Source organism: Lissotriton helveticus, chromosome 8 (genome assembly GCF_964261635.1).
Source record: "Lissotriton helveticus chromosome 8, aLisHel1.1, whole genome shotgun sequence".
NCBI lineage: Eukaryota > Metazoa > Chordata > Amphibia > Caudata > Salamandridae > Lissotriton > Lissotriton helveticus.
In genome coordinates this window covers 409,155,583-409,171,528 of record NC_136069.1, presented here as the reverse complement: position 1 = coordinate 409,171,528, position 15,946 = coordinate 409,155,583, and the positions used below count along the sequence as shown (strand labels likewise).

The 15,946-nt window shown below is 48.9% G+C and overlaps 1 protein-coding gene across 1 annotated transcript in view; it reads right to left on the bottom strand.

Annotated features, from left to right (window-relative positions):
• COG6 (component of oligomeric golgi complex 6) overlaps window positions 1–15,946 on the bottom strand; it is a 464,502-nt gene that overhangs the window by 353,985 nt on the left and 94,571 nt on the right. The window lies entirely within an intron of this gene.

The following is a 15,946-nucleotide window of genomic DNA, read 5'->3' as shown; positions in this document are numbered from 1 at the left end:
TGTGTTTTTGCAACAAATGTCTTTTTATGATCCCTTTCAGTTGTGTGTCTTCAATGCCATTTTAAATATACACAAGTTAAACAATAAGGCGAGCAACTGACCCTGCCACTGTTATCATATCAGCATGCTACCTTGGGAGCACCTTGTCTTTGGTTTCACTCATCTTAATTGAGATTTAAAAAGTTTCAAATTGCCCTCATTTTTATTAGGTCTCGGGCTGGCGAAAGCAGCACATGCGCTGCTCTGCCATGCAGAGGCCTTTTGGAATCGATACGATTCCAGCGTGCGCGAGGGGAGACAAACGAGACAGAAGATGTGCGCCAGGGGATGTGATGCTTTACTGACGGCTTGATACACAGGGGGATTTTTTTTCGCCACCAGTAAAAACAGTCCCCGCGTGCACATCTTCTGTCCGCCCTGTAAAGAGCCATTCGAATCCCATGACGGGCTGTGCTTGTATTGTTTTTTATTTTGTATACTTATACTTAGTACTCGTTCCTTTTAAACCCTTTGCCGAGCTTTACTATTGCTGAATATCTTTTATTATTATGTGATAATACTGTCACAACCACAGCACTATTTCATGTCTCTTTCTCGTGTTATTTTGATTGATTGTATATTTACTCTTGCCTTACATTCCACGTGCTTCATTTTGGCTCTCATCAGAAGATACTTCTTCACTGGCCATAGACTGCTCAGCTCATTGTATTATTGCAATTGCCTGCCTATAGTTTGGTTTTTGCTGATCGACAGTCTGTTGCATTTGTTCTGTGTGTATAGCGCGTTAATTGGCCTTCAGGCATTTGGCCTACCAAACCCTCAAATTCACACGTAGCCGCTAATTCAGGAAACGCTGCCCCGACCAGCTCCATAAACACCTGATCTCTTTGTGGCGTAAACAAAACGTGCCCCTTCACACTGCAGCATTTCTTCCTGGAACGAAATGGCCCACTACTACGTTTTAAACGACTTCTTGAAATGCACCTAATGCTTGGTCTGCTGGTGACAAATCCCAACAGATGAATGCTCCTCCCATGTCTCTGTCACATCCTGTCACCTGCCGTTCTCAGACCTGTTGTCACATTTGTGTTTCATTGCAGCAATAAGATAATTCTTTTTTCTTTTTTCTTTTAAAATGAAGCCAATGGCTGTACGTGCGGCTCCAATGATGCTATATCCGCACTTTTCTCTGTACTATAGCAGTACTTTTCTCGGTGCCTGTGCCTCCAAGTGCTCTGATAAGTTTCAGTGTGAACTCTTTTTTAGTAAAAAGACCTGACAATAATGTGACTCACAGGGATCAATTTGTAAATTAAATAAAATAAAAAAGAATAAATAATTGTAAACAGGCGAAAGTTATTCTTGGAAGGCCACTGCTGGCGCCGCCAAATGCAAGGTTGTTTGGTCTTGATTGCCGCTCATGCCTCTTTCTCCCACCGCCTACGCTTCCTGTCTGTGTTCCACTCTTACAGCTTCGTTTTCATTTCTGCTTTCTAATTTTTCTCTTAGTTTTTACTTATCTCTTTCTTTCCCTCGCTTGATGTGAGTAAAAGTGTAATGTTGAAATATAAATTCTGATCTCTAACAGCGATTGTCTGAGCCCACGCTTGCAAACACCGGCACAAATTAAGCAGCGATAACTGTTACCTGGTAAGGCACTCCCTTCTTTCATTGCTGTTTCATTTGTGTTTTATTTCCTGCTGAGTTCTGCCCTTCCACAACCTCCTTTTCTGTTCAACTTCACACAGAAACATAGAGCTGGCCTAATTATTAAGGTTTTCCTGTTGTCACCTAACTATATAACTCTTTTGACACCTGCCATCACTGTGCTTCCTAAAAACAAGCATTTACAATGCAATGGTCTCGGCATCATTAAAGGTAGAGCTATTGGCATTGCTCATGACATTTTTTTTTCTTTAAATCATAAATAAATGGCATTGTCATTTACATTGTCAATACACACCACTCTGCACTCAACTGCACTCACCTGCACTGCACTCAACTGCACTCACCAGCACTGCACTGCACTCACCTGCACTGCACTGCACTCAACTGCACTCACCTGCACTGCACTGCACTCACCTGCACTGCACTGCACTCGCCTGCACTGCACTGCACTCGCCTGCACTGCACTCACCTGCACTGCACTGCACTGCACTCACCTGCACTGCACTCACCTGCACTGCACTGCACTCACCTGCACTGCACTCACTTGCACTGCACTGCACTCACCTGCACTGCACTCACCTGCACTGCACTCACCTGCACTGCACTCACCTGCACTGCACTGCACTCACCTGCACTGCACTGCACTCACCTGCACTGCACTCACCTGCACTCACCTGCACTGCACTGCACTGCACTCACCTGCACTGCACTGCACTCACCTGCACTGCACGCACTCGCCTGCACTGCACTCACCTGCACTGCACTGCACTGCAATCACCTGCACTGCACTCACCTGCACTGCACTCACCTGCACTGCACTCACCTGCACTGCACTGCACTCACCTGCACTGCACTCACCTGCACTGCACTCACCTGCACTGCACTCACCTGCACTGCACTCACCTGCACTGCACTCACCTGCACTGCACTGCACTCACCTGCACTGCACTCACCTGCACTCCACTGCACTCCACTGCACTGCACTCACCTGCACTCACCTGCACTGCACTCACCTGCACTGCACTCACCTGCACTGCACTCACCTGCACTGCACTGCACTCACCTGCACTGCACACACCTGCACTGCACACACCTGCACTGCACACACCTGCACTGCACTGCACACACCTGCACTGCACTGCACTCACCTGCACTGCACTGCACTCACCTGCACTGCACTCACCTGCACTGCACTGCATTGCACTGCACTGCACTCGCATGCACTGCACTCACCTGCACTCACCTGCACTGCACTCACCTGCACTGCACTCACCTGCACTGCACTCACCTGCACTGCACTCACCTGCACTGCACTCACCTGCACTGCACTGCACTCACCTGCACACACCTGCACTGCACACACCTGCACTGCACTCACCTGCACTGCACTCACCTGCACTGCACTGCACTCACCTGCACTGCACACACCTGCACTGCACACACCTGCACTGCACACACCTGCACTGCACTGCACACACCTGCACTGCACTGCACTCACCTGCACTGCACTGCACTCACCTGCACTGCACTCACCTGCACTGCACTGCATTGCACTGCACTGCACTGCACTGCACTCGCATGCACTGCACTCACCTGCACTCACCTGCACTGCACTCACCTGCACTGCACTCACCTGCACTGCACTCACCTGCACTGCACTGCACTCACCTGCACTGCACTCACCTGCACTGCACTGCACTCACCTGCACTGCACTGCACTCACCTGCACACACCTGCACTGCACACACCTGCACTGCACTCACCTGCACTGCACTCACCTGCACTGCACTGCACTCACCTGCACTGCACTCACCTGCACTGCACTGCACTCACCTGCACACACCTGCACTCACCTGCACTGCACACACCTGCACTGCACACACCTGCACTGCACACACCTGCACTGCACTGCACACACCTGCACTGCACTGCACTCACCTGCACTGCACACTGCACTGCATTGCACTGCACTGCACTGCACTGCACTCGCATGCACTGCACTCACCTGCACTCACCTGCACTGCACTCACCTGCACTGCACTCACCTGCACTGCACTGCACTCACCTGCACTGCACTCACCTGCACTGCACTGCACTCACCTGCACTGCACTGCACTCACCTGCACACACCTGCACTGCACACACCTGCACTGCACTCACCTGCACTGCACTCACCTGCACTGCACTCACCTGCACTGCACTCACCTGCACTGCACTCACCTGCACTGCACTCACCTGTACTGCACTGCACTCACCTGTACTGCACTCACCTGTACTGCACTGCACTCACCTGCACTGCACTCACCTGCACTGCACTCACCTGCACTGCACTCACCTGCACTGCACTCACCTGCACTGCACTCACCTGCACTCCACTGCACTGCACTCCACTGCACTGCACTCCACTCACCTGCACTGCACTGCACTGCACTCACCTGCACTCACCTGCACTCCACTGCACTCACCTGCACTGCACTCACCTGCACTGCACTCACCTGCACTCCACTGCTTTCCACTGCACTGCTTTCCACTGCACTCACCTGCACTGCACTGCACTCACCTGCACTGCACTGCACTCACCTGCACTGCACTGAACTCACCTGCACTGCACTGCACTCGCATGCACTGCACTCACCTGCACTGCACTCACCTGCACTCCACTCACCTGCACTCCACTCACCTGCACTCCACTGCACTGCACTGCACTCACCTGCACTCCACTGCACTGCACTCCACTCACCTGCACTGCACTCACCTGCACTCCACTGCACTGCACTGCACTCACCTGCACTGCACTCACCTGCACTGCACTCACCTGCACTGCACTCACCTGCACTGCACTCACCTGCACTGCACTCACCTGCACTGCACTCACCTGCACTCCACTGGTTTCCACTGCACTGCTTTCCACTGCACTGCACTCACCTGCACTGCACTGCACTCACCTGCACTGCACTGCACTCACCTGCACTGCACTGCACTCGCATGCACTGCACTGCACTCACCTGCACTGCACTCACCTGCACTCCACTGCACTGCACTCACCTGCACTGCACTCACCTACACTGCACTGCACTCGCCTGCACTGCACTGCACTCACCTGCACTGCACTGCACTCACCTGCACTGCACTGCACTCACCTGCACTGCACTCACCTGCACACACCTGCACTGCACACACCTGTACTGCACTGCACTCACCTGCACACACCTGCACTGCACACACCTGCACTGCACACACCTGCACTGCACACACCTGCACTGCACTACACTCACCTGCACTGCACTGCACTCACCTGCACTGCACTGCACTCACCTGCACTGCACTGCACTCACCTGCACTGCACTGCACTCACCTGCACTGCACTCACCTGCACTGCACTGCACTCACCTGCACTGCACTCACCTGCACTGCACTCACCTGCACTGCACTCACCTGCACTGCATTCACCTGCACTGCATTCACCTGCACTGCACTCACCTGCACTCCACTGCACTCACCTGCACTCACCTGCACTCACCTGCACTCACCTGCACTGCACTCACCTGCACTGCACTCACCTGCACTGCACTCACCTGCACTCCACTGGTTTCCACTGCACTGCTTTCCACTGCACTGCACTCACCTGCACTGCACTCACCTGCACTGCACTCACCTGCACTGCACTCACCTGCACTGCACTCACCTGCACTGCACTCACCTGCACTGCACATACCTGCACTGCACATACCTGCACTGCACTCTGCACTCACTACTCTGCACTCACTACTCTGCACTCTGCACTCACTACTCTGCACTCTGCACTCACTACTCTGCACTCACTACTCTGCACTCACTTCTCTGCACTCACTTCTCTGCACTCACTTCTCTGCACTCACTTCTCTGCACTCACTTCTCTGCACTCACTTCTCTGCACTCACTTCTCTGCACTCTGCACTCACTTCTCTGCACTCTGCACTCACTACTCTGCACTCTGCACTCACTACTCTGCACTCTGCACTCACTACTCTGCACTCACTACTCACTACTCTGCACTCACTACTCTGCACTCACTACTCTGCACTCACTACTCACTAATCTGCACTCACTACTCACTAATCTGCACTCACTACTCACTAATCTGCACTCACTACTCACTACTCTGCACTCTGCACTCACTACTCTGCACTCACTACTCACTACTCTGCACTCACTACTCACTACTCTGCACTCACTACTCTGCATTCTGCACTCACTACTCTGCACTCACTACTCTGCACTCACTACTCACTACTCTGCACTCACTACTCACTACTCTGCACTCACTACTCACTACTCTGCACTCACTACTCACTACTCTGCACTCACTACTCTGCACTCACTACTCACTACTCTGCACTCACTACTCACTACTCTGCACTCACTACTCTGCACTCACTACTCACTACTCTGCACTCACTACTCACTACTCACTACTCTGCACTCACTACTCACTACTCTGCACTCACTACTCTGCACTCACTACTCACTACTCTGCACTCACTACTCACTACTCTACACTCACTACTCTGCACTCACTACTCACTACTCTGCACTCACTACTCTGAACTCACTACTCTGCACTCACTACTCTGCACTCACTACTCTGCACTCACTACTCTGCACTCACTACTCTGCGCACTCACTACTCTGCGCACTCACTACTCTGCGCACTCACTACTCTGCGCACTCACTACTCTGCGCACTCACTCCTCTGCGCACTCACTCCTCTGCGCACTCACTCTGCGCACTCACTACTCTGCACTCACTACTCTGCACTCACACTCTGCACTCACACTCTGCACTCACACTCTGCACTCACACTCTGCACTCACACTCTGCACTCACACTCTGCACTCACTACTCTGCACTCTGCACACTCACTCTGCACTGTGCACACCACTGATATCATGGAATCTTCCACCACACTTTCTAAAACTCTATAGTCCGAAGCATAATAGGCACAGAACCAAAAGAAGGGTAGACATTGCTTAAAATAATCTTATTGTATTTATGAGAAGCAAAAGCGAGACTGTGAAATGTGCTGAATATCAGTTTGTTACGAATCAACAGAGTGGAGTTAGAGAACCAAGAAATAGTAATTTAGAATCCGGGTTAGAAGGAGTAGTAATCACAACCTGAGGATCAACGGGCGCGAAACAGCGTGGTGGGCGCGCAGGAGACGCAGCGTGAGCGTGCACATCAGCTGAAGATCGCCGAGAAGACACCGAGTCTGCCTGCTGCCATGACTGACCCGCTGCAGAGGGAAAGAGCCCGGTGAGTGGGGGTAGAGGGGGGGGGGGCGGCAGAGAGGGAGTGGGCAGAGAGGGAGGGTGGGTGTGTGTGTGTGTGTGCGTGCGTGTGTCTGTCTGTGTGTGTCTGGTGTGTGCCTGCCTGCCTGCCTTTGTGTGTGCGCGTCCACAGACCCTGGTCGGCTCGTGCACCGCTCTGTACTCCTTTGCGAGCTTACTCAGCGACAATAGTTCTCGTTGCCGAGACCTAAAAAACGCGTCATACTAAAGGTGCTAATGTTGGAACGGCGCAGTGCCAACTTAAAAAGAAAAAGTTTTCCTCTAGCACCGCCATGTGGCCAGATACGGAGCACACAGTTACCTATTTCTAGAAGAAAAAAAAAGGAAAGTTCTACAGCTCTGGTGCTTTTCGTGGCGGTCCTTGTAACTTCCGTAGTGGCAACACCACCACCCCCAAAATACAGATCCCAGTGGTGTCGGAACAATTTTTGGAATGGGGTTTGCTGGTCATCCGCACGAGGTGACTGAAACTAGTGAATAATCCTAGTGTTACTTAAAGAGTAAATGTACCAAATAAATCAAAGCCTAGCGCGAGAGAGTCTGGAAGAACGGTAGTGTTGTGGTGCATTTTGTGGTGGATTTTCACAATATATTGCTAAACCAGGTGTGGCAGGGTGTTGTGCGTTACACAGCAAGTCCATCAGCGATGTTGCCTGCCCTAATCATTTCCCACAATTTCTGATAGTGCGTATTAATGACAGACCTGGGGAGCTGTGGTTTATGAACACGAACTGCCACGGTCATATGAACTTTTCTTCTCTAAATTGCTATTGCTTGCCTCTTGGAGTTAGAGCGGCACGCAAGTCGGTGCAACGGAAGATTGCTTCTCGGGGCCGGCCTCTCTCCCACATTCTTGTTCTCTCTCTCTCTCTCTCGCTTTCTCTCCTATCTCTCCCACTCTCTACCTCTCTTCCTTTGTACAGTTGCCATTGGGGAATGTGAAAAAGAAATGACACAATTCTATTGGATGCTTCTCAGGCAGGGCTATCTAGCCCTCTCCAGTCTTTAACAGCATACTCTACAGTTGTGATCTGGAATGATATAAAAACCCCTCGGTGCTGCCGCGCTACACAGAGCTGGCCCACTTAAAACTGCGGGGAAAGGCCGAGCATCTGAAACACAGTGCCAGAGGCCGGTGGGAATAAGCATCAGTGTGCCCTATGCCATGCTATGCTCTATAAGTAGGTTTGCCAGATTCTTAATCCACGTGGACGGAATACCTCAATTCCATTGCTTTTGTTTACACATCAGACACGAAGCAATCGGACAACCCTAAACTTAACACTGCAAAACACAGGTAAAGTCACTGCATGGCAGACCCCTACAGCATCAAGTGAATACTGAGCAGAACCTGTACTCCCTGCCCCAACAGAATCCTAGTCAGGGTGAATACCCGCACATCAAGGTGACTAGAAGTCAGATGCAGACTCCGGAGCTTCACCCATTCTGCCACTCACTAACCCTACGAAACATCCCCTTTCCGAGTGAACGAAGACACATGAATATTCATCTCACAAAATAGCTGTGTGAGCTATCAAATATACTTGACTTTCAACTGCGTCTATATTAATTGTAAAATTGTGTACTTCTGGTCACCTCATAATTGTTAGTGGTTGACATGATTTCAAAGGTATTTACGTTAATTCACCCTAAAGAATTTGGCAATTTTTAGGTATATATTAGTAAGCACTGAGTTTGGTAAGTGCTTCATCCCTGAAGTTATGATTACAACATAGTACTCAAGCACTCCAAAGGTGGATTTTTATAACCAGCAGTTGATGCTCACATCGCAGCTGAGGGCCACCTAAATGGTTGTATTGTATTGCGATTTATATAGCGCACGTATCACCCGAAGGCATCAAGGCGCTTGCTTTGGGAACCCGTCCTGGCTTTTCCCTGTGAGTTAACCCCTACTGGGTATCCCCAGGGTGAAAGCCAGGCATCCCGCAGCGGGTGGGCCGCCGTAGTGGAGATTAAGCAACTATTGCCCAGAGTTGCAGCGTAGGACCCCATGATTAGAATAGGCACCGAGGCGAGAATTATCGAGTCCGTGGACATTTTTGGGCTCAGGACCCTGCCGCGTCGGGAATTGAACCCTGGTCCCGGGCCAGACCTCTGCATCAGGGTCTGCCGCTCTAATCAGTGAGCCACACTCCTCCACAATGGTTCAGGCGTGTCATCAGTTAAATCGCCTGTCACATGCACCCATCAATGTTGTCAACAGAATGAAAGATGAATGAAAACCATAGTTGAAAAAACCCACTCAAAGAAACTGCATAAAAGGGCCTGGATGGCAAACTGAAAAGAAACACAATGGTACTCATGTATACCCCTGGCTAAATAAGGAGATGAAACACAGTATAAGAAGTAGCTGTTCCCCTGGACACTAATGGACAGATTTAGCATTTATGAGGTACAATGGGGCATGAAGCATGCTGTCACTTTTAAGGATTGAGTTTGCACATTGAGATCTGTGCAGCTTGCCCTAGGAGTCTGCTGGTGGTTAAATGGCACCGTTTTTGCTTGCTGTGATTTGATTATACCATATGTGTCACTTGTACTTCCCACGCTGCTAATATATTTTGAAGTATGCAAACCTGAGCCAATGGTTTACTTTGCATGCACGTGGAAACGGTTCTCCACACTGTCATAATTCCATTTCACAATATCTTGTACCAGACAAGAATGTCCTTGAATAAAATTCGCTCATCTAGTAGCCAGGGGGCTCAAAAGTATTGGAAGAATTGGAAGCATTTTTTTATAAGAAGCTGGCTGACACTTGACCCACAGCCTTGGAACAAACAGAAAGTGTTGCAAGAAAAACATATCAGTCAATCGACTCCTCATGATCGATTATTCAGCATAACTCCCCAAAGGTTCTCGGGTTGCTGCAGCACCTCCTGCACCCTCATCTCCAGCGCTCCTGTCAGACACTGCGGTGCAGAAGGCCCAGGTTTAGTATTAGCAGCCATTGCAAAGCAATCCTGAGGGAGGGGATAACGCTGCATGAATCGGGGGGGCGACATCAATTACGACGCGGTCTTTGCACCGCACTACCATTACAATGCTGCTTTTACAATGCAAGTCGTTACCACGACTTGCGCTGGGGGGGGGGGCGCTCTAGGCTAAGGAATAGTAGATTTACTATTCCAACACCTTCCCAACTGTACGTAGGCTGGTGCTGGAATAGTAAATCTTACTATTCCTAAGTCCAGCACCCTACAGCGCAAGTTGTGGTAACAACTTGCGTTGTAAAAGCAGCGTTGTAATGGTAGTGCGGTGTAAAGACCGCGTCGTAACGTCATACATCCGAATCGGGGACTGCTCCCAGAATCTCACATGATTTTCCTCCATCCAGGTCCCCTTCCACCATGCACATTGCGCCATTTTTGAGCAGCACTTGTAATGCCAATTTATCTGGTAACTCCTGTTGCCCGGTAAAATGGGAGACCATATACCATCAGCAACAGGCATGGCACGTGTGTTCTCGTAGTGATAGTCACTGCGGCCTAGCTGACACGCCTCACAATTCTAACCAGTCCTGGACTTCTAGCCACTACCACTTGGCAATGTCGTACCAGTCATGTCTGTTTTATAATTGTCAATAAAGGGCATCTGGGCAGCGGTGCAGCCTGAATGCGTGGAATAATTCTGCTGTGAGCCAACCTTGATATGGGAAACCAAGACACACACAATGATAAACCAAAATGTTTACCTGTACCGCTGTAAAGGGGTACAGGAAATTAGGCAGACGAGATGATTTTGCGTTGTAAAATGCATAGAAACGTGTTTAATCTATGTAACATTGCCTACTGAGTTAGCTTAAAAAAATACACACTTCTAGAACAGGGCTCTGTGACCCTGTGAAGTTGAAGGACCTGCCGGTAAATTATGCCACAGAAGACCTCAAACCCCCAGCTGACATCATGGTGGAAGGGACACATTTGCTTTCTCTACAGTGCCCTTCTGAGGTCACAGGGCTAGCTATGATCTGGTTTTTCAGTAGTCATGCGCTGATTGAGCTCAGGAGAGCGCACCTGGGGACGTCCCGCTGCCAGCACGGGGGTCACATTGGACGGGGTTTACTCTGCAGGATTCCAGGGAAGAGCGCGAGCCCGGGTCACATTCCGCCCCTGCGGCATATTTCCAGTGAGTCCCTGCATATGTGCTGAGTGAGTGCAGCAGTCCAGTGTCGGATTGGTAACGCGGGCATTCGGGCAATGCCCGAGGGGCCGGTGTCCGGGTGCTGCTGTGGGCCTCTTTTTTGAGCAGTCTGGGGGGCCATTAGGGCGCTGTCTCTATTGTTCGAATACAGCCAGCGGCCCAGTAGGTGTCTGAGTGGCTTTTCTATTGGCATTAACTCCGTTTAGCAAGAGGTGTCACCCTTTGTCTCGCTGTCCGGCACATTTAATGTGTGCACATACTGAGTGTATATGGCATGTCTGAACTGGGGTGGTGTGGAGTGCAAAAAAACGATGGATTTAGGCCCATATCACTGTACTGGGGTGAATGTATGACATTGTTCTGCATTCTGTCCATCAACTGTTGGTTTTGCACATACAGAGTGGTGGCAGGGGGCCTCAGTAGAAGTGGCCTAACTTGTTTCACCAAGAGAGGAGATGGCCTGACGGCTAGGGCGCTCGACCTCGGACCTGGGGATCTGGGTTTGAGTCTTGGTAACGACGCCAAAACCTCCTGTGATACTGGGCAAATCACTTAATCTCCTCGTGCCTAAAATGAATGTGTGTCCGTCCTCATGTAACGTAACTGGTGCTATGTAAAGCGCTCTGATACCTGATTCGGTTCGGGTCTAGTTCGCGCTATATAAAACTCTGCAAAAAAAAAAAAAAGCCTGCATTTTTTTACCCGTCCTAGAGTTTTTTTTTATAAGATTACGCCAAAGCAGTGATTTGAGGAGTAATTATGCAAATGTGGGCAGATTTTTTTTTTGCGTGCCCGGGCCGATTTTCAATCCCAATCCAACCCTGCAGCAGTCCTTGGACTGGAGTGGACTCCTCTTCAAGGTGAACTCTCCTCTGAGCAGGGAGGGGAAAGTTCTTCAGCACGACCATCAAGGGGGTGCTCAATCTGCTAAATGAACAGACCGACTCACTGTCGAGAGGGTGACCGTCCAGCACTCAGGATGTTCGCCAACAGCACTAAGCGAGCTGTGACGGCCGAAGGCTGTAACATACCAGCATTGACAAAACCCGCACTTTATGTACAGCAGAGACCGCTATAGGACAATATCTACCCACACAGCACAGCAACCAGAAGAGCAGGCAGCAGTGGAACAGGCAGTGGGGCGTAGCCTTGTATAAGAAAGGAAGTGAACCCTCTGGCAATAATCAGGGTTCAGTTGGCCGTCGCTGCTCTGGGACCCGGTGCCAATGCAGCTACTACACCAATGACAGCTACTCTCCAGCGGACAGGCTTCCCTTGGATCCTCACAAATGAATACCAGAGGTGTCACAGGTCCTTGTGCATGCTTGGCAAATGGGCTGGTCCCTCGCCCCCGTGCACAGCAGTAAAAAAACAAGCAATGAAAATGCAATAGGCCGCGCCTTTTATTAAGTTAAAGCCGTTTGCTTTGCTATACAATACCATTAGCAAATCAAATGGCTTTAACTTAATCAAAGGAAAGACCTATTGTATTTTCAATGCTTGTTTACTTATATGAGCAAATTCTACCAATATGTGGATGTACACTAGAAATGTGTAAAAGCACACACAAGTTTTACATATCTGTAAAACTGACCTTATATAAATTACAATTACTGTGCCAAGGACATCCTTGTAATTCTCCTGGCACGGGCAAATAGGCCAGTGGCTGAATGGGTATGTAGTGCTGGTCATGTAACTTCAGAAGTGGGAAACTCACAAGGCAACATATGCACTATTTTTTCACGCATGAGCCTCATTTTTTTGTCTGACCTCAAGGCGTGTGGATAACAATCATGGCATGGAAACCTTTTGGGACATTAACATCTGACCTACAATTAGTGTTATAGACAGAAATTGTCTTGAACTCTAACTGCATTAATATTTATCTAAATTCTGCAGCTTCCCAGTCAATCAGTGTAGAATTCCCTCTCAGAGAAACTGGAGCTTGAAGAAACTAGGAATTAACACCCTCACATCTGACACAATCACTTCATAGTTTAAGCTGGACATGCAGGTCCTCTTTTGAAGAAATCATCATTGGATCCCCCACCTTCTATTTCTTTTAAAATGAGTCTTGGTGCACTAAGAAAACAGTCAGTTTGGGATTTATGTAAAAGAAGACAACCATCTTCATGCAATCTGGGTAACCTTTCTTCCTTTAAGAAGCACTGAGTCATGACCTGCAACTTTAAATGGGTAAAGATGGTCTTGTGGTGCATACTGAACCATGTCTGTTCATGGCCCTCAACAGAGTCAAATTCCCACCCTGCAAGACCTTCTGCAGGCGGAACCAAACGGCACTGGAAAAGATAATCTCAGTAATAATTCTCAGGTTATTTCTTTAATCTATTTCTCTTCCTCGCTAAGGGGTTGATTACGAGTTTGGCGGTCCATCAGACTGCCGAACCCGTAGTGAAGGTCCCTGGACCGCCAGACAGGTGATATACCCGCCATATTACAATTACGGCCTTGGGACTGCCATAGGCCTGCCGCAACCACCGGGGATCATGGATCCCGCGGCACAGCGGTGAGAGGCCCTAATATGCTGGTGGTGCCGCTGCAGCACCGCCGAGTATATTAGGAGTTTCCTCACCACCACGGTTTTCATGGCGGTGAGGCAGTCATGAAAACTGTGGAGATGAGGAAACGAAGGGGGCCCTACAGGGCCTCCTTTTTCCTCAGGGCCATGGGGTGCCTGCATGGGGGAACATGTTGTGCCCCCCTGTGTGCATTCACCCCCTTTCCTGTACAGCATGGACTTCACAATACATGCTGTGCAGGAACGGCCTTTGGCGCTCCTACTGCGGTGCCTATTTAAAGGTCACCACAGTGAGACCGCCAAAGCACCGCCCACCAGACACAGGAAAACTCATAATCTGGCAGGCAGTGTCAGTGCGGCATTGGTGGATTGAGAGCAGGGTGCTGCCTTGTTGACCCGATTCCACACCACCAAAGTCGTAATTAGGCCCTAAACCTCTTGAATTAGGAGCTACCCAAAGTTAATGTGACTTAAAGTTCATATCAGTCTGCAGGCCTTTTTGCTTCATTGGTTGGACATAAGTTCATGACAAACACAGGTCATAAATAGACCCTCCTTAATGCGGAAGGATTCCAAACAAAACTGGGTTATTGCTACGTGAACCCTTGTAACTTTTTACATCACTGGGGGTTTAGCAAATTTGTCTTTTCTGCATAATCACCCAAGATTTGTTGCCTTTTTTTAATTGACCCTATTTTGCTTGTTTTAGGATTCTGTGCACTGTTCCTCAGTGACACTGTAATTGTGCTTCAGCTATAAAATAGTATTGGTAAAATTATTTTCGCCCAATTTGCCAAATTCACTGTGTATATTATTTAAATCTATATTTAACTTTTTAATTATGTATGGGCATTGTAAATGGTGCAGCAAACTCGCCTATGTCATGTGTGGGCTTTAGTGTGCATTCCCACCACCAACAAATATGACAAAAATATATGTCTACCAGAAGTAGCACTGTGCGCTGACTGGGCTGCAGTTTAAATGCTCTGTAGTGACACAGGGAGAGAGAGGAAAAGCACACATGGCATGCAGGAAAAGCCAAGTTTTATATATTTACCATTCACACCTAGAGTGCGTCTTGTTAGCCCACAGGGCAGTGTGCGCATATATAAAAATAAGGCACACTACCTACTGGCGTTAGTGTGCTATCACAATGACACAATAAAATAAAGCTCAAAAGCTATTTGAGTGTGCAGGCTTTATAGACTTGTCCATGAACAGGCCTAGATGGGATTAAAGTATATGTCCCCTCTTTCTACCATGGAATAAGATAACAAAAAATGCTTGAAATTTAGATACTACTTAATTGAACTTAATGGTGAAGCGTCAAAGTAGCTTTAGAAAAATGAACTTCAGACTGCTTGAGCCAGAACTGGATTAAAACCATTTCTACAATGCATCGCACCTCCAGAGCTGGAATAAACATCCTTTTATGGAACAGTTAACAACTCTGGTGCGGAGGACAAAAACCTGCCTCTGTGTCAAAGAATAGCAGATGAGTATTAGCTGCTGACCTCTTAGCAAGAAGTGGACAGGAAGAACTGGCAGAACAATGGAAATCCTTAGCACTACCTCTTTTGACTTGGAGATGCCAGGGAATGTCTCTCCTATCAATTTCTGGGACCACCCTAGACAGCTAGGCTTTAGTTACAGTAGCGGAGGGAACTAGCTTGGACCCTGTCAGGTGGGAGCAGAACTCATATAAACAAGGGAGTAGCAAAAACCTGAAGGGTGGACGACGGGTAACCAAAGGTTACTGCCATTTTGAAATATGAGTTCCTGATTAATTTTTAAAGTAAGAAAAAGAGAAAATGCTACAAAACGAGGTGCTGGTACTATGAAAGAATAATTAGGAAAGCGGGGGTGATTTCTCCAGTCGCTGACTAGAGCACAGGATAACTCTGGCACCTCAACAACCACCTCCTCAGACCATTCATGGAAATGGGACGACTCCACCTGAAGAAGAAGGCCCTTTGGAAGAAAAAAAGGCTCCTAACTCCTACTTGAAGAAGAGGATTTAATCAAGAACTCAAGGACTCCTGGCTTGTGCTGACACCCAGACACTTATACTGGTCTCCAGGTTTCAAGTGGTTGGCCTACTGTTTGCCTGCTTTATAGGCACAAAAAATAGAAGGACTCCTGACTCCAAAAGGGTACAACTGATCACATTTGACGGGCCCCTGTAGAAGACTTGCGGGAAGGAGATATGGTTACAAAGGCCTGACCTAAGAAGATATGGTTTGCA